The sequence below is a fragment of the Hetaerina americana genome, unplaced genomic scaffold (assembly GCF_022747635.1).
Source record: "Hetaerina americana unplaced genomic scaffold, ioHetAmer1.1.p SCAF_29, whole genome shotgun sequence".
Taxonomy (NCBI): Eukaryota; Metazoa; Arthropoda; class Insecta; order Odonata; family Calopterygidae; genus Hetaerina; species Hetaerina americana.
In genome coordinates this window covers 3,501,370-3,523,620 of record NW_027286863.1, presented here as the reverse complement: position 1 = coordinate 3,523,620, position 22,251 = coordinate 3,501,370, and the positions used below count along the sequence as shown (strand labels likewise).

Here is a 22,251-nt window from a genome sequence, read left to right as displayed (position 1 = left end):
ATAACAAATTGTGAGTGTCCTTTCTTTGTGTCTCTATATTCTAAAAATCTACATCTGTGTTTTTATATATTTGTATATATATATATATATATATATATATATATATATATATATATATATATATACATATATATATAATTATTATTAGGTAATCTATCGGTTAAGGTAGGTTTTTGGATGGAAATAATTATTAATTAAATAATTTGTGACCCCTAGCAAAACACAACATCCTACTCTACATCAGGTCCCTTTTCAGCTCTGAGTACATTCTTCCTCCCTTCATTCCGTCCAACATCCCTATCCTGTTCCTTCCCTTTCCTCGTTTGCCTAACATTCTCCCCTCTATTACTGTCTTCAACATCCCGCTGCCGGTCAATACCCCCTTCAGCCACTTTTCCTGCCTCCAAAGATTTCCCCCAACAAACCCCTCTCATTGCCCACCATACCAAGTACTTCCTCGTTTGTTTTCTTCTCTATCCATTTCACCTTCTCCATTCTTCTCCACACTCACATTTCAAAAGCCTCCAGTCTACGTCTATCCTCCTGCTTCAATGACCACGTTTCCGCGCCGTACATAGCTACGCTCCATGTCAAAGTTTTTACGAGTCTTTTCTTAACATCCTTACTCAACGTCCCCGTCATCAACTCCCTCCCCCTTGTGAAAGCCTCTTTGCCCAGCGCTATTCTTCTCCTTACGTCCCTACTACTTTGACCGTGTTGGACCAAAACCCTACCGAGATACGTAAATTGTTCTACCTACTCCAGTTTTGGCCCTCCTATTTTAATGCTTAGCTGGGCCTTTTTCTTTCTAGAAAATCGCATAACCTTTGTTTTACTTATATTGATTCTCATCCCATACCTGTCGCACTGAATTTCCAATTCACTCACCAATGCTTGCAACCCCTTGGCTGACTGACAAACTAAAGCTTGGTCATCAGCGAACTTAACTGATTTTACGAATTCCCCGGCCACTTTCATTCCTACCTCCAGTTCTTCCCATGCCTCTTTAATCATTTCCTCTGCATACAGGTTGAACAGAAACGGTGATAATGGGCAACCCGGCCTTACATCCCTTCCTAACACTGCTCATCCTGACTCCCCGTTTCCCACCCGCACCTGAGCAGTCTGAGACATGTACAGGTTGCGGATTAGCCTCCTTTCTCTCCAATCTATCCTATTTTCTGCAATATACTCATTAGTTTTTCCCAATTCACTCTATCAAACGCTTTTTCGAAATCTACGAAATAGGCAAATACCTCCTGGTTGTGTTCTATATTCCTTTCGATTAATAATCTCATTACTGCAATGGCATCAGGCGTACCTCTCCCCTTCCTAAACCCAAACTGATCATCCCCTAAGTAATCATTTGCCGTACTCTCTATCCTTTTGTTTATGATCCTGAGAACAACTTTAGCTGGGTGGGATATCAAACTAATTGTCCTATAGTCCTCACATGACGTGGCCTCTACCTTTTTCGGAATAGGAACTAAAACTGATCTCACAAAGTCTTCCGGCCAGATTCCCTCCTCATAAATACTACAGATCAGCCCATATAGCCTCTTCCTCCCACATTTTCCTAAGCATTTTAAAAGTTCCACGGGAATGTTATCTACCCCCACGGCCTTATTTAGTTTCATCTCCCTTAATGCCCTTTCTATCTCATTGTCTAGTATGCCTGGACCTAAGCTGTCTTCCTCTACGTCATTTTCTTTTCTATGTCTAACTTTGTTGGTCTGAGTTCTTTACTATACAGTTCTTCTTTATACTCCTTCCATCGCTCTTGGATCGTTCCTGCATTAACTATTACCTTACCCGCCTTATCTCTAACTGTTAGCATAGCTCTTCCTTTCTTACTTCCCGATAACGATTTAACTTTGCTGTACAGCGCACCGATTTCACCCTTCCTCTGCAGACTTTCCATATCCTCGCACTGCATCTTCCACCATGTTTCTTTTGCTTTATTTGTTGCGCGCCTCAATTTATTGTTTAACTCTTTGTACCTCATTTTGCCTAACTCTTTATTTACATTTTTCCATTTTCTTCGCTCATCCATCTTTGTAATGATCTCATCCGTGATCCATGGTTTCCTAGTCCTTTAAGCGTTAACGGTTCCAATAGTGTCTTTTGCGGCTTTAGACAAGCTTTTCTTGATACATTCCCATTTTTCTTCGATAGTACCTAGCTATCTACCATCCTCCATGATTTCCTCTACCGCCTGTTCGTAATCCTTCCTTGTCAAACCATTAAATGCTTCTACATTTTACTGTCTTACTCGCCGCCCCTCCCTTATCTTTTTGAAACGGACGCTACGTTTCATAACAATATATAAATATATATATATATTATATATATATATATACATATATATATATATATATATACACACATATATATAGATATATATATATATATACACACATAGATATATATATATATATATATATATATATACACACACATATATATATATATATATATATATATATATATATATATATATATATATATATATATATATATATATATATACACATTCAAACACGAAATCCCGCCAAACGGCGAATAAATACTCATATATACAGAAACATATATAAGGGAAAGGGATAGGAACACGTATAAAGGACGAACACAATAGAGGTGGGGAAGGCGGAATCGAACGGATCACAAGAGTAAAAATATTTCCTCAACCGGGACTCGAACACCGGATCTTTCCACTTGCCGGGCGGATGCTCTTAACCGCTTGAGCTATCGAGGACATGTAATTTACCCTGAGATCCGTGGGTCTTATATGTCGCCAAGCGCCCCGATATATATATATATATATATATATATATATATATATATATATATATATATATATATATATATATATATATATATATATATATATATAATGCCCACCTAATATTGGTTAAACCAAGATTAGTTTAAATATGATGTTTGACTTTTCTCTTCTTTAAATTATCAAGTGATTATTAAGGCACATTAATATGGGTATGTTTGAAGAAATTCCATTGAAAGTCCTCTTGGGTACCGATTCGACCTTTGAAATATTTCAATGCGTGGTAAAATGTTCGCGAAAGTTTAATCTGTTTATAAAGATGAAGCCGAAAAAGATTTTATTATTGGCCTCAATTGAAAAAGTGATCTTACTGAACTCCTCCTCGAGAACTCGAGGTAACCTCAGATGTAGAATTTATGTAACACGTCATTACTGCAGAGTGGTTAGAAAACTGTTTCAAAACTTTATCAGTCAAACATTAATTCATGCAGGGTGGGTAAATAATATTACCGAAACTATTGCATTTTAATTAAAAATATTTTCAGTTACGAAAATGAAAAAAAACCTTAGAGGAAAATATCCAGGAAGATACTCGGATTGGTATTTTCGGTTTATCAATACACAGATGGCGGAAAAAAATGTAATGAAGCCAGAGAGGCCGTGAAATGAATCATAGTCCATTTGGCTACCGGATAAGATTAAGTGTAGTCGTCATGGCGACCAGCAATAATTATAAGTGACGTGATGATGACGGAGTTAAATATGCAAAGAGCAGCAAAAGGGTTTCCCTCAAAGGAACATCTCGTACAATTTTCCCACATAAATCCCAACAAAATGAATAACTCCCCCGACACATAAATTAAAGGGAGATGCGGCCCGTGATAAGAATTTATTTGCCTCGACTTCCGTTTCCTCGCAGCGAGGGACTCCCTCGGAAAGACGAATTATTAATCTCTGCTCAATTTTTTTGTGTGCTCCTATTGGTATCCATGTGAATGAATAGCGGGTTTTTTGTTCTTGAATGCTGTGTATATGTATGTGTATATATATATATATACCATAAACACAGTAATCAACCCAAAGGTCGGTTTAGTAGGTGATGGTAGAGTTCACCCAGTACTAAGCCCGACGGCGTGTAAACAGTTATACCTGCTCTAGTTTTTGCCCTCCTATTTTAATGTTTAGCTTAGCCCTTTTCTTTCTAGAAAATCGAATTACCTTTGTTTTCTTAATGTTGATTCTCATCCTATACCTGTCGCACTGAATTTCCAATTCACTCAGCAATGCTTGCAAACCCCTTGACTGACTGACAAACTGAAGCTTGGCCATCAGCAAACCTAACTGATTTTATGAATTCCCCGCCCATCTTCATTCCTACCTCCAGTTCCTCCCATGCCTCTTTAATCATTTCCTCTGCAAACAGGTTGAACGGAAACGGTGATAACGGCCTTACACCTCTTCCTAACACTGCCCATCCGGACTCCCCGTTCCCCACCCGCACCTGAGCAGTCTGAGACATGAACAGGTTGCAGATTAGCCTCCTTTCCCTCCAATCTATTCCTATTTTCTGCAATATAATCATTAGTTTTTCCTAATTCACTCCATAAAACCGTTTTTCGAAATCTGCGAAACAGGCAAGTACCTCCTGGTTGTGTTCTATATTCCTCTCGATTAATAATCTCATTACTGAAATGACATCAGGCGTACCTCTCCCCTTCCTAAACCCAAACTGATCACCCCCAGAGTAATCATTTGCCCTACTCTCTATCCTTTTGTTTATGATCCTGAGAACAACTTTAGCTGCGTGGGATATCAAACTTATGCCCTGTAATCCTCACATGCTTCTTTTGCTTTATTTGTTGCCCGCCTCAATTTATTGTTTAATTCTTTGTACTTCATTTTGCCTAACTCTCTATTGACATTCTTCCATTTTCTCCACTCATCCATATTTGTAATCATCTCATCCTTGATCCATGGTTTCCTAGTCCTTGTAGCGTTAACGGTCCAATAGTGTCTTTTGCGGCTTTAGACAACCCTTTCTTGATAATTTCCCCTTATTCTTCGATAGTACTTAGCTCTTTACTATTCTCCTTGATTTCCTCCACCACCTCTTTGTATTCCTTCCTTTTCAAACCATTTAATGCTTCTAAATTCCATTTTGTAACTCACCGCCCCTGCCTTATCTTTTTGAAACGGACGCTACATTTCATAAAAACTAAATTGTGGCTACATCATGTGAGGACTACAGAACAATTAGTTTGATATCCCACGCAGCTAAAGTTGTTCTCAGGATCATAAACAAAAGGATAGAGAGTAGGGCAAATTATTACTTAGGGGATGGTCAGTTTGGGTTTAGGAAGGGTAGAGGTACGCGTGATGCCATTGCAGTAATGAGATTATTAATCGAGAGGAAAAACGGTTTTATAGAGTGAATTAGGAAAAATTAATGATTATATTGCAGAAAACAGGAATAGATTGTAGGGAAAGGAGGCTAATCCGCAAACTTTACATGTCTCAGATTGCTCAGATGCGGGCGGGGAACGGGGAGTCCGGATGGGCAGTGTTAGGAAGAGGTGTAGGGTAGGGTTGCCCATTATCACCGTTGCTGTAAACCGGAACTTAGGGCTTAACATCATACAGGAATGGATTTGTACTCTTGTGATCCATTCGATTCCGCCTTCCCCACCTCATCCTGTGTTCGTCTTTTATGTGTGTTCCTATCCATTTTCCTTATATCTATTTCCATGTGAATGAATATTTGTTCGCCGTATGGCGGGATTTCTTGTTTGAATGTGTATTTGGCCAACGTGGCTCATCTCTTTCTACTGGCTATGCGTGCCATGAATCGCACTGTTCTTTTCCTGTATGATGTTGTATGATTGCTAACCCTCTGTCCTTCCCCATTTTGTGTTGTACAGGGATGTTGGACGGGATGAAGGGAGGAAGAAAGTACTCAGGGATGAAGAGGCACCTGATATAGAGTAGGATGCAGGACTTATTGTGTTTCGTTAGGAGTCACAAAATATTTATTTATTAGCTGTGTTCATCCAAAAACCTACCCAAACCTGTAGATTACTTAATGATAAATAATATATATAAACTGGAAAATCATAGTGCGTTACAGGGAAATGAGCTGCCCCCCTAACCTGATGATTTGTCTTTCTTTGAGTCGGCTGAGGGGTGGGTGGCTTTCTCGGACCTTTCAACGAGAAATTATTCATCGCCGCCAGAGAGAAGGCTACGCGATCGCCAATGCAAATAAGTGTGTACTTCCTCGAAGGTCTTTATAATCACTGCCCGCCAGGCTATATCAATCAGGTTATTTTATTAGATCACAAACTTCGTTGCCTACCGAGGGGAAGCATTTCATGGGTCGTTCTTCTCCGATCCGTATGATGGCGTGGAGAATGGTAGGAATGTCGGGGGAATGAGACTGAAGGGAAGAGCGTAATTGACTAACCAACACGTGGCGCTCATTCGGCAGCGGGATTTCGGCGGCCGGGTGTGGCGAGAGCGCAGATTCGCGCGATTTCAGCATTAATCTTCATCAGGACACCCGTGCGCAGCAGCTGGATGCCCAAGACTACTTTTCGGCAGCAAAAGGCCAGATCTCTGGGAATGAAAAGGAAATCGGAGAAGGGAAAGTGATGCGGAGGGGCCTAGGGAGGGGAGCGGGGTGAAGCGGTGGGAGCGAGATTCGAGTGGATGGGGGGGGCGAGATGGTCCAGTTGTTCGTGCAGAGGAGTCGGTGCGGTTCCTTCAGAGCGCCGAAATGTTTCCTCGGGAATGATTTCCAGTCGAGATTTCCACGAGGAGATAGTCCCTCCCTCCATCTTCGCCTTCCCTCTTTTTTATTTCAATTTCCATCCAGTTGCGCAGCGGCCCGCGAGCCAGGGAGCTCTCTTCGCGAAGACACGCGGATGATGCGCAGTCAAACACGCGGGGAAAATACGCGCGCGCGAGGGGAGACGAGGCAGCGAGTTCCTCCCGCGAGCGGCTGTCGTTCCCCCGGACACACGAGAGGCGAGAGAGGACGCATTAGAACGATGCCACTTTTTGCAACATGCTTCATTCTCGCCGGAAATATTTCATGTGTTTTTCTCTTGGCACATTTGGTGATCCCTGCAGTGATCCTACGACATCATTTCACTCTTAATGCCTGGAGCGACCGTAGTGGAAAGTGTTGTAATAAAAGCAAGCGGGAAGCCAGAAGAAAGTCACGAATTTATAATGAAATTAGTACTTATTGCGATTCATTGAAGCCTGGTGACATAATCGAAGGATTTTTATGACCTCCTTTGGAGGAATTGACCCCATTCTTACGGAGATTGCACTTTTATAGGGTGGTGGCCGAGTGAAAAAATCATTAGTCAGCGTCCACGAAAAAGTAACGAATATTTTGACAAGAATTATTTACAAGGTGGTAGAACAAAAGCCAAAAGATATTCTAGGCTAACGTGAACTTCACTCTGGGAACAACAGAGGAGCAAGAGAATGTCTCCTAGTCGTCACGGGTTTCATGGAAATGAAAATATAAAAATGTCGGCCATTCAACGTTTCTGACATCGGTTCATACTATATGAGACAGACGAATATATTTTCTGAAATAGAACACTGAATAAAATAAGCGGCCTACGTCATCATCGTAATGACAGTAATCCTAGAAAAAAGAGTTTGCAAAAATTTTCGTTCGTCTGCCCCCTACCTTGTCAATCCCACGAAATCAGTCATCGTAAGTGAATAAAATAAAACGATGAGATCCTTTTACATTTATAAATAATTATCATGCTAGGTTTTGTTGATAAGTAGGTATGGTTTTGTAAGAAAAAAGAACAAATAAAAACGCTGGATTTCATTGAACATTTGTAAAAGAATACATAACCAATATAACTAATTATAATATGTAACTAATACACACAATCGATATAATGGTTTGTGTAAGAATTAAATCCCAAGTGAGATAAGGAAGGCAAAAATCTAATGCACAGAAGAATTTTTGTTAGCGAGAAAGTAGGAGTACCGAAGTGGGAGGAAGCAAGACGAAGCAAAAGAGGAGGAGAGGAAAAGGTGCTCGCCTGGAAGAAAGCCCAAAAACAACAACGAAATCCCGAAATTAAATAAACATTTTATGAGAACAAATATACGGAGGATAATTACCTCCGGCAGTCTGATATATAAAATAATAACGCCAGTAAAAAGAGAAGATAGGGAGAAATGAAAATATGGCGCTAGAGAAGAATATAGGAAAGAAATGGACGGGATGATCGTCTTCAGACGACTCCTCAGGGGTGCGCATTCATTATGAAGCGTCGCAATGCGAGTGATGGCAGCAAAAGACTGGAATACACGATAGGCTACGAATGGAATATGTCAACCAGACAATAAAAAATGCAAAAGGAAAAAGTTACGGTTAAATCAAGAATAAATCTGATTTGAAGTAAGGTTATTGGGGCTAACTATAATCGAACCAACGACCATTCGGCTCGCAGGTGGCATTGTTCTACAAGACAGTACGGCCGGCACGCGAATGAATTGGCTAACGGCAATCGTGGAAGGAATGTTTAACAGGTAAGAGACTTCAAAAGCATTACACGGACCGTAAATGTTATTGAAATGAATCAACAGGCGACATCGCGGATGCATGAAGTGGACAAATGGGAGGGCGATCCAAAATCCAAAACTAGAATGACTGTCGCCGTATTATGTTACTCGTACCATGGGTTTCCAGTTTGACGGGGCGAAAATTTTCCACGGGGAGATAAGTAGTAGCAAGCTGGAAACCACGGAAACGTCTTTAGATCAATGCTTTCGTTGCCTAAAGATTGTTGATAGAGATAAGGTTTTGTAATTCTATTGCGATAAAAAAAGCGAGGCCAGTTGAGAATGTACAATTTACAGCATGTAATCTGAAGAAGAAACGAGCTTAGGCTCAAGAATGAATGCTGAGAGGCGCTGACGCGGAAGATACTCATCTCACAAAATGAAGGAGAATGGGAGTACAGGTATATCGAAGGATTGGGGGGGGGGGGGCTGGGTATTGTGTTTTTCATCATGAAATCTTATCATATATTGACATTTTCCCTCCCCGGACTACAACCTTGACGTGGTGGAAGGGTTTGTGCGTTCCGATGACCCCTAGAGCTGTGCTGGCGGGAGTAATAATTATTGCTCCTGGTAGGGTCACCCATGCCAGATAGGTCGCAGGTTAGGAGCCAGACGAAAGGTAGTCCTCGCAGCGTCTGTTCCTCAGTGAGGCGGCTGCAATGGCGTCTGACCCCAGTGGGGCGGCCAGTAAGTCATGGTGTCATGTTAAAAACACTATTGAGGAAGGCAACGGGAAACCACCTCAATTATCATTCCCAAGAAAAATATGATAGACAATACAGAGATTTTGAGTCCTGGCAACAAAAGGGCTCGGCCCAATCGGCCGTGTGTCGTGCCCGGCAGCGGGGGAGGCAAGGCTTCCGCGGTCGTCATCCCACAAAACCCTTGCAAGGGAAAACCAGCAGCGGCAGGACAGAAGACGCAGGAGAAGGAGACCACATTAGTCAGAATAGGAACGTGGAATGTTCGGACAATGATGAGGACAGGGAAATTGGAGAATGTTAAGCGAGAGATGGAAAGGGGAAATATAGATATTTTAGGTCTATCCAAGGTGAGATGGAAAGATAGCGAGGATTACTGGAGTGATAAGTATAGAATGATATACAGCGGCGGTGACGAGAGCCAACGAGGGGTTGGCATAGTATTAAATGAAGAGGTGTGAAGAAGCGTAGTCAACATAGAGCAGGTAACGGATAGATTGTTACTAATAGAGATAAAAGCAGAACCGACGAACTTGGTTATTATTCAGGTATACATGCCACCGAGCAACCATAAGGAAGAAGAGGTCGAAAGGATATACGATCAGTTAGAGGACATAACCGCGTGTGTTCCAGGTGTGTGGCGTGGATCCAAAGCTCTGGAGAGGCATCAGGTGGGATCAGAGGCCAGCAGCAGTTACAAATGAACACACGATCTAGAGCGCCAGTTTCGGAAGACCTTTTCGAGGATAGAGACCAGGTGACCATCAGGCAAAGAGACCTAGAAATTTTTGAAGAAGAAGAGGAAGATACTATCAGCCCAGCCATGGACGAGCGCTTCACCCACCTATCACAGCAAATCGCGCAAATTTCGCAGGCCCTCCAGACCATGCAGCAGAGCATGCCCGCAACGCAACCCGGAGCACCGGCACCACCAACCTTCGCAGCATTGCGGCCAGCCACTGCCACCGGAATTCCAACTCCGCCAGCACCCGAGGTACTGCAATTGCTTACCTTGCTAAAGAATTCACTTACATCGGCACGATTTAAGCCGAGGGACGTACATGAGGCAGAATTCGTGCTGAGCGTCGGGGCGGAATTTGAGACTCTGTCTGAATCTCTCCAAAATACGCTATACAACAGAGCCCGACTCCTCCTCACCGTAGCCACCTACGGATGGCCGGAAGCACTGCGACTAACACCCACGGTGCCGGCAGAAATTCTCCGATTACCACCGGGATACCAGCCACCTCCAGCCCAGGCACGCCCTGTGTATCAGACAACCAGCCAGGCACCTCAGCAGCCGCCGACGCAGCCCTTTCGACGCAACCCCGGCAGAGGCCGGGGATCCAGAAACAGGCGTTAGCCTTCCTGAACGCCCCGTCCTGCAGATCAGCGAGCGCTCTCTTTCCCTGGGTGAGAGCGCCCTTCTCCGCTGGACAAATTCCGCGGAGCCTGAGAATGCCGTGCCCCTCCCAGCGGAGGACTCGGATTACAGATCGGGAGACGACTCGGACAACGAGGTCAACAAGTCGCAGCCCGACCCGCAGGACGAGGAGCTCAGTCAGCCCACCGATGACGACTACTCGGAGGCCCAGCGCTGGAGGGTGCAAACGATCCCCGATCCGGGGAACATCCTCCAAGTCCCGGAAGACCCGGAGGCGCTCTTACCGCAAGAAATAGCAGAAATACTCCCGGACAACATAGTACTCCCAGAGGAGGTGCCGGCAGTAGCTCCAATCAAGGCCAGGGATTACCACAAAAAGGTAAATTCAGTGATCTCCCGGACGGGAGCCTCCCTACCAAAGCCACACGGAGCCCTATTTACATCCATCAAAACCCCAGTGCAGCCAAATATGACCACATATTTAGAAGGCCTTTTGGAAGCAGGAATTATCGTCAAGTGGAGGATAAAGTGTTCATTCAAGTGCTTCCTAATCCCAAAACCCGGAGGAGGCTGCCGCCTCATCTATGATTTATCTCCTTGGACCAAGTTTTATCGAACCCCAAGGTTTTCCTTATTAGGGCCGGGCCGAGCTATTGCAGACATTCCGAAGGGAGCCTTCCTGGCAAAATTAGACTTATCTAGTGCATTCTATCAACTACAGATCAATGTGGCGCATTGGCGATTCTACGGTATCAAGTATGGCGACAATACATATGCATTTACTAGACTACCCATGGGCCATGCTCTGTCCCCGGCCAGTCTGCAGCGCTGGGCGGAAGACGTGACTAAATTCATAGAAGACAAGTTTAAGGTTAAAATAATCTGTTACCTGGACGACTGGCTAATATACGCTAAAAAGAAATTTTGCCCGTTCCAAATCATTCAGTACCTACAAGAGGAGTTTGGCATCCAAATTAATATCCCAAAGTCAGTAGTAATTATCACCAAAACACTAAAGTACCTAGGAGTAATCATAAATACGACACAACAAACAGTACAACTCACCGAATATTCACGCAAGAGAATCCATAGTGTCATCCCAATCTTGCCAATTCTCCGAGCCGTAGATATTCCAAAGGCAGCCGGATACTTATCCTGGGTTGCGTGGATACTCCGCTTGCCCACGTTCTTAATTAACCATATATATAAACGGAACAACGAATGGTGGTTAATATTACAGGAAAGTGAAATTTTTAATAGGAAAGTGTCGTTAGTTCGAAGTTCAAACTGCATTGACGTGTTCACCGACGCCACCCCCGCACAGGGCGGAGTGGTAATACAGGAATGGAGCATTTCACAAAGCTTTCCCATCCCAGAACTGTCATCTATAAATGCAGCAGAGTGCTTTGCAGTCTTAAAAGGCCTGGAACTAACTTTTGACTTGTTAAGACACTTTAAATTGTTCAATATGTCTGTTAACATGTATGTAGATAACTCCGCCGCTGTATATTCCCTCAGAAAGGGAAAAGGAGTAATCTTTAACCTAAATCCAATGTTAGTGACTATGTATATGACTATACTAATAAATGAAACTCAGTCACATACAGTGACCTGGTCGCTGATCCCCACTGGTGCCAATCCGGCTGACGAGCCCTCCCGGGCCGTGCCGCCTGCTCTCAATATGCCACTCGGCAGCCATCATGGCTCCAGCGGTATATAGGGAGCGCGCGACGCGGACTCGGGAGTTGGATCCAAAGCTCTGGAGAGGCATCAGGTGGGATCAGAGGCCAGCAGCTGCTGCAGGTGGAAAGCAGCAGGCAGGTGGCAGGAAGAAACATGGTGGAAGATGCAGTGCGAGGATATGGAAAGTCTGCAGAGGAAGGGTGAAATCGGTGCGCTGTACAGCAAAGTTAAATCGTTATCGGGAAGTAAGAAAGGAAGAGCTATGCTAACAGTTAGAGATAAGGCAGGTAAGGTAATAGTTGGAGCAGGAAAGATCCAAGAGAGATGGAAGGAGTATATTAAAGAACTGTATAGTACAGAACTGAGACCAACAAAGTTAGACATTGAAAATGAACATGACGTAGAGGAAGATAGCTTAGCTCCAGGCATACTAGACAATGAGATAGAAAGGGCATTAAGGGAGATGAAACTAAATAAGGCCGTGGGGGTAGATAACATTCCTGCGGAACTACTGAAATGTTAAGGAAAATGTGGGAGGAAGAGGCTCTATGGGCTGATCCGTAGTATTTATGAGGAGGGAATCTGGCCGGAAGACTTTGTGAGATCAGCTTTAGTTCCTATTCCGAAAAAGGTAAAGGCCACGTCATGTGAGGACTATAGGACAATTAGTTTGATATCCCACGCAGCTAAAGTTGTTCTCAGGATCATAAACAAAAGGATAGAGAGTACGGCAAATGATTACTTAGGGGATGATCAGTTTGGGTTTAGGAAGGGGAGAGGTACGCCTGATGCCATTGCAGTAATGAGATTATTAATCGAGAGGAATATAGAAAACAACCAGGAGTTATTGGCCCGTTTCGTAGATTTCGAAAAAGCGTTTGATAGAGTGAATTGGGAAAAACTAATGAGTATTCTGCAGAAAATAGGAATAGATTAGAGGGAAAGAAGGCTAATCCGCAACCTGTACATGCCTCAGACTGCTCAAGTGCGGGTGGGGAACGGGGAGTCTGGTTATTCAGTGTTAGGAAGAGGTGTAAGGCCGTTATCACCGTTGCTGTTCAACCTGTATGCAGAGGAAATGATTAAAGAGGCATGGGAAGAACTGGAGGTAGGAATGAAAGTGGCCGGGGAATTCGTAAAATCAGTTAAGTTTGCTGATGACCAAGCTTTAGTTTGTCAGTCAGCCAAGGGGCTGCAAGCATTGGTGGGTGAATTGGAAATTCAGTGCGACAGGTATGGGATGAGAATCAATATAAGTAAAACAAAGGTTATGCGATTTTCTAGAAAGAAAAAGGCCCAGCTAAGCATTAAAATAGGAGGGCAAAAACTAGAGCAGGTAAAACAATTTACGTATCTCGGTACGGTTTTGGACCAACACGGTTAAAGTAGTAGGGACATAAGGAGAAGAATTGCGCTAGGCAAAGAGGCTTTTACGAGGAGGAGGGAGTTGATGACGGGGACGTTGAGTAAGGATGTTAGGAAAAGACTCGTAAAAACTTTGATGTGGAGCGTAGTTATGTACGGTGCGGAAACATGGTCATTGAAGCAGGAGACATAGACTGGAGGCTTTTGAAATGTGGGTGTGGAGAAGAATGGAGAAGGTAAAATTGACAGAGAAGAAAACAAATGAGGAAGTACTTGGTATGGTGGGCGAAGAGAGGGGTTTGTTGGGAGAAATCCTATGGAGGCAGGAAAAGTGTATGAATGGGGTGTTGACCGGCAGTAGGATGTTGAAAACTGTAATTGAGGGGAGAATGTTAGGCAAACGAGGAAAGGGAAGGAACAGGATAGGGATGTTGGACGGGATGAAGGGAGGAAGAAAGTACTCAGAGATGAAGAGGGACCTGATGTAGAGTGGGATGTTGTGTTTTGTTAGGAGTAATTAAATGTTTGTTTGGTAGTTGTGTCCATCCAAAAACCTACCTTAACCGGTAGATTACCTTAAAAAAATTGACATTTTAAAATCTACGCTAAACTACGCATGCTAGATATGTGAGAGGATGTTAATGCGAGATGTACCGTTAACTTACTGAAAATCCTCATGAAATCTTGTCTAAAACTGGTAAATAATGACATTTAAGTTTTATGATAATTAAATATTATTTAATAAATTTGCTTTTGATTGAGACCTTGGAACATTTATAACATTTAAAACAATAATTAAGCGGAATGGGATATTTATACACGAGGCGTGATGAATAAATAAAGGAGATTTTAACAGTTTGACATTATTCAATCATCCTTCAATATTTATGTTTTCGCACTCGGCAGACTTATACCTGTAAATTACAGACCCACCGGTACATTTACGCCATTGTTTTTCCAATCCTCAAGGAATTTTAAAGCCAAAGCAAAGGATTCAGAACTTTAAGATCATTCTGTAATGTCGTCCTCGTTTCCTTTCCCTCATCCCTTACCCTTTCCTCCTGGTGCTGCACCCCCTGCCACACACCTTTTTGGTGGCTTGCAGGGTATTGATGTAGATGTAGATGTATGGTCGTAAATAGTTGGCCTTTTGTGGCCTCATTCGTTTTGGGGAACGGAAAGAAAGTCACCGAACCCTATGAGGTAAGCGCGATGACTCCCATCGCCATGACACGGTCAGTTTTTGATTGAAATTTACTTTCGCCGGTGCGTTATCGTGGTGAAAAATTCAGCTGTTTCTCTGAAATTCTGGCTGTTTTTTTCCTATATGTCTGGAGGAAATGTCGCAAAACTTGAATGCAGCTAACACTCATTGATTGTTATTTGCAATCAGAACGATGAAAGAGATTTATAATATGATGCTCTCCACGTAGTTACTATTAATGATCTTCGGAACGAAAGCAATTAAGGAAAATTCATTCACTCGGAAAAAACGTACGGCATTTTGGGTGAGCGGACAAATCACACTATAACATGAGGTGGCTCGCAAGGAATATTGTCGTAAATATAGAAATTAATTCGTATTCTGAATTTTTATATTAATTTTCTGTGCATTAAGTGACTAAAAACAAAAATAGAGTTAAGTTATCGAAAAAGAATAGGTAATTATCACGTGAAATTTCAGTTAAAAGAATCAGTATCTGCGCTTCCAGGTTTCATAGAAAAACGACGGTCGGTCACATGCGGCCCGCGAGCCGCGGTTTTTGTTTGAACAGATAATCTCAAATGACAAAGGACATCTATTTAAATTGTAGCGTCAAAGTTTTGGCATTTATCAATAAAATATTGTTTTTATATTAAAAGGCAAATCTAAAAATTTTTCCTCCATATGAAGTACCTTTCTTAACTGTAACCAAAAAGTAATGATTACATTCATGTATTACCCATTACTTATCCTACCTAATTTAATGCTAATAAATGGATATCAAACTACAAAGTGAAAAGCTGCATTATACATTCGTGGTGTGAATAGATTTGCTAGTTTGTCGAATACTTATGTAAAAAACCAAAAACACAGTAATCAACCTGAAGGTCGGTTTGGTAGGTGATGGCAGAGTTCACTAAGCCCGACGGCGTGTAAAAATACACACATTAGCAGGGTAGGGGGGCCAGTGTCTTACTCTGTGCCGGTTATGGTTTCCCAGGATTATCTGGAACCCGAAAAATATAATAAAGCTTGGGTGGAGCTGCAGGTACCAAGAGAGGCTTGACAAGGAATCAAACCCGGGTCCTCCGGTCAGTAGTCCAACGCTCTACCCCCTGGACTACCGCGACTCGCGAATTCTTATGTATCGAGTTGTTGAAATCAAGACACGTTTTCAAATAAACTGTTTTACAAATCCTTATAAAAAGATCAAGGAGCTTATGTAGCGTTAGAAATGTTATCTATTCTTCAGCTGTTCTATTTAAAAGAATAAATGGTGTATCAAGGGAATGCTGTCACATTTGAAATTGAGAATACAACGGCTGTCCAAAAAGCATCGTGAATTTTGAATTTCCGCGGGTGACGTATATTTGATTTTTGATTTTTTTCTAGCGTCATGTATGGTAATTATGTCTCTCCCTTACGCCGAAAAGTTCGGCCATTTGGAATGTTCAGTTAAATTTTGACAGCTGTTTTGCTGGGACGTGTTTAGGCTTGCCTTCGATTTTTGCCTGTTCCAAAAAATGGATCAAAGAATCTGTGCCACATTTTTTGTGAAAAACGAAATTAAGTGCCCGGACGCAGTCCGAATGCTGACTGTGGCATATGGAGAAGCTGTCTTGGACCGAACCAAAGTTTATCAGTGGTACAAAATGTTCTCAGAGGGCCGAGAAGATGTGAACGACGAAGAGCGTGCCGGACGCCCGAGCACGTCAACAACATACGAAAACATTGATGAAGTGAAGAAAATAGTATTAGCCAATCGTCGAATCACCGTTAGAGAGGTTACTGAGGACATAAACATATTGATTGCCATTCGAAGTTTACCAATGAGTTGGGCATTACACGGGTCGCCGCGAAATTCGAACCAAAATTGCTCAATTTCGACCAAAAACAGCAAGGCATTAACATTGCTAATGAGGTGCTGGACTCTGTCCGCTACGATCCAAATTTGCTCCAGAGGGTCATAACTGGTGACGAATCATGGGTTTATGGTTATGCCGTGGAAACTCCCGAACTCCCAATCATCCGGATGGAAGCTGCAGCACGAGCCAAGACCGAAAAAAGCGCGCCAAGTTCGGTCGAAGAATGAAGAATATTACCTGCAAGTTATGCGCAATTTGCGCGAATCAATCCGCCACAAACGCCCGGATTTGTGAAAGAACAAAAATTGGCTTTTGCACCGTGACAACGCCCCTGCTCATACATCGTTGATTATGTGCGAAGTTTTGGCCAAAAACAACAGACCAATGATGCCGCAGCCACCGTATTCCCCAGATCTAGCCCCCAGTGACTTTTTATTGTGCCCGAAACTGAATAGGCCCATGAAAGGACGTCGCTCGATTGACGAGATAAAAACTGAATCGACGGAGGAGCTGAACGAGGTCACGAAAAATGATTTTTTTGAAGGATTGGGAAAACCGTTGGCACAAGTGTATAATATCTAATGGGGATTACTTTGAAGGGAACAAAATAGATATTCATGTATAAAAAAATAATTTTTGAAAAAACACCAAATTCGCGATACTTCCAGAACAGACCTTGTATATTGAAAAACAAAACTAAATTTTAAATACTTAGAGCAAAATTATTATACTCGATTATTACACATATATTAATATGAACGTCGGAACAAGTCGAAGACGAAATCTATTGAAAACCTTCATTATATACGAGATAATTATCAACTACATGCAAGATGAAAATCAAGCGTCTTTAGCATTGATGATGCTCAAAAAACAATGAAATGTGTAGAAAATGAAGGAAGCCAGTCGAAAAGAAATACTAAGGCTCCAAAGAAAAGCCTGACGATATGAATGCTGTGATTTCTACAGACTAACTTAATAGTTCAAATGTTATAAGTACATACAAAAGGGGTCAAATATAATCACACTCAGCTTTGATCGTAACCTTGTTTAAGAAAAACGTTAAAATTATTTTGGACTAAAAATCCACTATATGCCCGGGCTTAAGTATTAACTCTACATCAACCATTCACAAATACAGTAATGATTCAAAATGAAATTTCAAATATTTTTGTGCGAATAGTTGAGAAGCGTATTATTGACGTTTCATTACTTCATTTACTTCTAGAATTCTGATGAAAACACGAGATTTCACTTAAATGATAATTAGAAACGTGCCATCGCCTTTAAAATATAATCGCAGCGTCCCATCAGAGAGAGGCGTCGAACCGAAAACGTCAATCTAAAAAGCCCATCTTGCCAACTGCCTCCATCGCTTAAACTAAAAAAAATAAGCAAAAAATATGCGTAAAACATTGACAAGGTTTCCTTTCGGGCGTGGTGGGTGGTTTCGCTCGGTTGGTGGCCGGGCGTGGAGCGGGAAGAGGATCTCATGAGGGGTGGACATGTTTCATCAGAAAATGCGGGCAAACGAAAATCCAGACAGCCGCCGTGTTCATTACTAAGGCTCTCTTTTTTCTCCCCCCCCCTCCCCCATAGCGGTCGTACATAAATTATGGTCCATTATGCGCTAATTAAGCTCCCGTAAACGCCAGCACCTAACGAGCAAGTTCCCCGCGAGACGAAACCCTAAACTGCGCGACCGAGCACGTGGAAAAACCAGCGCACACGACCGCGCGCGCTGCATCTCATAAAAATAACCGTCATTTAATTTTGACGCTTCCGAATCCTGAACACTCACAGTCACACCTCCGGCCGCTCCTTAGACGGAGTCCTCCCTCTGGCCCTTCGGCGGTTGAGGGCCAGGCGGAGCCAGCCACCGTGCGTGCCCCTTAACCTCTCCAAGAAAAACGGGAGACTCGAAAGAGAAGCGTGCGCTTAGGTCGTCATTAGACGAGGGAGGCAAATTCGTGTCTTTTCTTTTAAATCGAGCTTTGAAATCGGTGAACCCGACGCTTTGGATGCGGCGTTGGGACCGCTCTCGGTGACCAGAAAATGACGGGATGTCAGGTCAGGCGGCGACAATCTCGGAGGCCTCCTCTCCGTTCGGCGGGGCGCGCGGTCGATGGGCCTTGGGACGGCGAGCGACTCCTCGGTAACTCCTTTGCTCGCTCTCTCCCTCGCGAGTGAAGGCGACGCGCTGGTTGCCCAATCGCATGTACATCAGCAACGCGCAATGAGGAAATGAAGCATTCGCTTTCCGTTAATTACCTCGGGTTAAAAAGTCCAGATGGGCAATTTTACGGGCGAAGACATTCGACACAGCGCGCATCGAGATGTTATTACGGAGTATAACGGTGTATATTACCGAGTAAACGGATTGATTATCCCTGTTTTTATCTTTTTATTGTGCCATCTTTATTGTGCTCTATGGCCCATAATTCATAACATTGAGTTGATTTCCACTTTTTTATATCTCTGCCTGTTTTCTGTACAATTGATGAATATTTCCAACTTAGGCACAGATAATTATTTAATTAAGACTAGGCTTTGCATTAGCAACTGCATTCATAGCTGAATTGCCTCTGACATAAATAGTTTACAGGCGCTACGTTGCACTGCTACGTCTAAATTGCGTCACCCACACTCGCTTGGTAACATGGTTGAAATGAGAGGTGCTCACGGAGGAGGAGGAATTGTTTGAACTCGAGCTAGAATTAGTTAGTGCCTTCGAACGCTATCTTGCCAACTGTGCTTTTGTCTCCATTGGAGGCGTGGAACTTCGCATCGGTTCCCTCCGAGGGATTAATCCCGCGTTCGCTGGGACGAAAACTCATTCATTCCGACCCGAAGCCGCATACGGGGAGGAAAACTGCATTTCAGACTTGAGTGAGCGTTGGGAAGAACCCCAAAATTAAATTTTCCCTAATCTTTCTTGGGGATTAGGTTTCCTCATCCATTACAGTGGAAAAGAGATCCACGGCATGTCGGCCAATACGAGTGTTTTCCCCCGTGACGAGTCACAGTGACTCCTGTAATTATAAAAGAGGACGAGAGAATACATGACTCGCAATTTGAACAGGAAGACTCCGATAAGTTTAGTCTCGTGCAGTAGAACTAAAAATGCTGGTGCCCTTAGTTGAGCGGTATCGAAAGCCTAATGGAGCCTATAGAGAAATGGATAAAGTTATTAAAAATTGTTCATGCACCGGTGACCCCTTGGACATTAAGTATTGAGCACTATACATTTGAGCACAAACATTTGATCGACGCGGATTTGCAACTTATTCCACCGATAAAATTTATTCATAACCGTCACGTCCCTTCAAAATATCCGAAAAATTATAGAATTCCTTTTGCATAGGGTTATGCAAAAGTAGATACCATCAGATTATTTATTGGAGAGTTATTAAAGTCTTACAAGAGACCGAACGTCAAAATGGATGACACGCGTTAGCTTAAGCTGGCGTAGAATACTTGTCAAGCTTACGAAACAAATTTTTGTTTAGCACTTGCTAAAGTGTAGTCACCTTACTTACTTGAATGAATTTTCATTTAGCTTGCATAGAAGTGGATTGGTAATGTAATACGGTCAAAGGTTAGAATCCTCTGAATGCTAGTTCAGCGAACGAGAAAGTACGGGACGCAATCGTGACACCATCTCTCCCTTCATACAGCGTCAAAAAAGGTACAATTTTTAGATACATTTACTTGGGTTTATCTTTTAAGAAACGGCAACATTCTCGATTACTTAGTGGGTGTCGTTAGTTTATGATACAAATGACATTGAGAGTGCGAACAGATTTGGTCATAGTTGAACAATGTGGAAGCTATTTTCTAATTTTTCAAGTGGGCACATGAAACAGGCAAAGAAAACGGGGAAAAAGAATGGAGACAAGAGGTTATTGGATGGGAGGTTTCAGTGCTTAACAGACTACGCACGATTTATGACTAGAGATGATAATATGAGAGCTGAGTCGTTGAAGCGACTCCATTATTAACTTTGAGAAAAGTACATCAGTTTGCTTAGTAACTTTATTTTAGTTAAGTAACTTTAGTAACTTTAACTGTGTTTATTATAGTATCAATGGAAATTGTAATGTCGTTTTTAAAACTATAGATGGACCTGCAGAGTCCTTACCGCGTGGTTCACCTTAATTTATAACATTTACACATTATGACACATTTAAGTTTCAGCAAGGTTAAAATAACTGAAACTAACATGAAACAAAATAAAATGCAAACCGCAGAAAAGTACGCGAAGTCCAAGCACGAACTACGAGAGCAACCCCATCTCAAGGGATCTGGGGCAAGTAAAGCACCGCTTTGGCTGAGGGGTTGTTTTTTTTATAATGTCTGTGTAACTGGCCCGAAAGGAGAGCACAGACCAATCTTTTGTGTCCTACCTTTTAGCGTTACCACTTCCGCTCCAGGGCTTTAACTTCGAAGGGCTTTCAAAGTGCTCCGGGTTTACCGCACACGAACGTCAGTACTCTTTACAGTGCCTCTAAAACTCACCGACACAAAATCGAGCAAATCTAGCCACTTCATTCTTATTTTTTTCGCAGTAATACTGCGTTTTTATTTTCCTCGTTTGCCGGGACTCTCCGCGAGATTCCTTCGCTTTGCCAAAACCTTAACTCAGTTTACTTCGGATACCTATGTGCCGATTTTTTCGGATAAATTCCCTCTATGCCCCTTTTAATTTTAATGGGGTTTTTGATGGGCTGGAAGCACTTGCGAAGCTTTCGACTTGTGCCCCATTTTTTCGCTGCGGGCTGCGCAAGAGAGCATTTTAGTTCGCACCGTGAGCACCGGAGCGCCACGGGCAAAAACGTTTGATTTTGACATTAACGGGGTGGTTTCTAGTTAGTCCATTCCCGTGACCAAATTACTCGCCGCCTGAAGGAGCAGTTTTATTAGTCCTGTGAGAAATAACGCATCCAATACTTAGAGGCACCAGTTGGAGAAGATGATTCATAGAGGTGGCCATTTTCAAAGTTTCTTTCTCGATTTACGTCAATTTTAATATTTATCTCACAGAAATATTTAGTGTTTTGCTTAGAAATATGTCGACGGAGACTGCATCATATCAGTAACGATATTCGTCTCAGTTCACGAACGAATCGCAGTTTAAAAATGTGTTCGTCGTCGATATCTATTCGGATTCTATCGAGGAAGGGTTGGGGAAAAGAGAGGATCAATGGCGAGAATAATGACAGGAGTGAAGAATTTTATTCACGCTGCTTTTTTGGGTTTCGGGCATCCATTCGACGGAAACGTCGTGTGAGCGACACTAGCGGTGAGTGGGAGGAGAGCCGTTTGTGCTCGTGAAGTGAAAGGCTTCAAATACAAGAGAATGAAAAAAAGAGAGGATCGGCGGGCGTCGAAATTTATTCGTCAACCGTTTCAATATTGACGGGGCTTTTCCGGAAAGTTCCGCAAAAATTGTAGTCGGGCGAGAAGTGAGAGGCATAAATTTGATGGCTAAAGATTCAATAGAAATATTAGCGAGGGAATGAATGAAAAGTACGCGGGAAAGCGAATGGGTGCGAAAGGGTCCGTGGTAGTAGTAGTAGTAGTTTTGAGGAGAGGCGACCGACAGTTGAGGTCATTTGCGCCATAGGGGATGGACAGGAAAGGATGAAGGGTGGAGAGAAACC

The 22,251-nt window shown here is 42.7% G+C and overlaps 1 protein-coding gene across 1 annotated transcript in view; it reads right to left on the bottom strand.

Annotated features, from left to right (window-relative positions):
- The window catches only part of vex (somatomedin B and thrombospondin type 1 domain containing protein vexed), a 1,115,080-nt gene that overhangs the window by 194,887 nt on the left and 897,942 nt on the right, over window positions 1-22,251 (bottom strand). The window lies entirely within an intron of this gene.